At 47.6% G+C, this 1276-nt stretch overlaps 1 non-coding gene across 1 annotated transcript; it reads left to right on the top strand.

The window, feature by feature from the left end:
• Positions 1-813: 813 nt before the first annotated feature.
• Positions 814-886, top strand: trnar-ucg (transfer RNA arginine (anticodon UCG)). Its single transcript has one exon. It is a non-coding gene; the product is annotated as a tRNA-Arg (tRNA).
• The last annotated feature ends 390 nt before the right edge of the window (positions 887-1276 follow it).

Consider the following 1276-nt stretch of genomic DNA (forward strand, 5'->3'; position numbering starts at 1 on the left):
GTGTGTGTGTGTGTGTGTATGTGTGTGTATATGTGTGTGTGTGTATGTGCCTGTGTGTGTGTGTGTGTGTGTGTGTGTATGTGTGTGTGTGTGTGTGTGTGTGTGTGTTCAGATGCTTGTGTGTCACTTCTGTGTGTTCTTTCCAGAGATGTTCCTGCAGTTGAAGCACCATCCGTCCGTCCTGCTGTCCCGACTGCTTGGGCAGTCCTGACCCTCTTTCGTCTTGAACCAGGTCCTGAGGGGGTTGTGGCTGTGGCTGTTCTGGTTGGTGTTGAGGCAGGGCTGCTGAGGAGGACGCTGGTGTGGATGCTCTCTGTGTTGCTGATGGCATGGATGGAGTGCTGCTGAGCTCTGCAGGTGTCTGAGCAAGGCTGCAGCGTCTGGGTCTCGGGGCGTCCGTTCCCTTCCCTCAGTGTGTGGCTTGACCAGGGAACTTCCCAGCTCCTCCACAAACATTCTCCTCTTGCTCTTCTTGGTTGAGCTCCACTCCTGGTGGATGTTGGTCCACAACACCAATGTTTCTATGCAGACTCATCAAGGATGCTGCAAAACACAAGAATCCACCACAAGACTTTCTCTTCAACCATGTTGAGGTCTTCATGGCTGGGATGATGCAGGTTCTCTTTCTTATTTTTTTTGAATGTTAAATAATTAATGTTTATTATGTTTTGTTCCAGTGTTAATTTGATGATCTAAACCTGATATTTAGACAATCAGACAGCACAAAAACAGAAAATGCCACCATATCATTGAAATTTTCTGACATACAAATGAAGGTGTTGACTCTTTTTGTATAAGCACCTCCCCTCTGTAGGGCTGGTGGCGCAATGGACAACGCGTCTGACTTCGGATCAGAAGATTCTAGGTTCAACTCCTGGCCAGCTCGCTTTGAACTTTATACTGAGAAGATGAAGTGAGAACCAGTGATCAAAGTCACTGAAGTCCTCCCAGGTTTCCTCCTTGTCTGCTGGAAACATGAACACATGAATGATCCTGCTACCTCTCATGTTCAGCTGCACTTGACAGTGACAGCAGGAGAACAAAAATCCCAGTGTGTCATCAACATTTCCTGTCAATCAATGATAGAAGCTGTTGAATTTCTGGATCAGAACAAGGAGAAAGGAGCCCCAATGAAAGAGTGATGGTTCTTGATTCTGATTTTGTTCTTCACTCCTACACCAGAGAGTGAAAGTGTGGGCTGGCTGGGAGCAACTGCCTGCTTCAGAGTGGGAGGAGCCTCAGGACTTTCCAGTGAGAGCTGCAAACTTCCACCAGC

Source organism: Aulostomus chinensis, chromosome 1 (assembly GCF_037954235.1).
Source record: "Aulostomus chinensis isolate RoL2024-O1b breed Wild chromosome 1, RoL_Achi_v1.0, whole genome shotgun sequence".
NCBI lineage: Eukaryota > Metazoa > Chordata > Actinopteri > Syngnathiformes > Aulostomidae > Aulostomus > Aulostomus chinensis.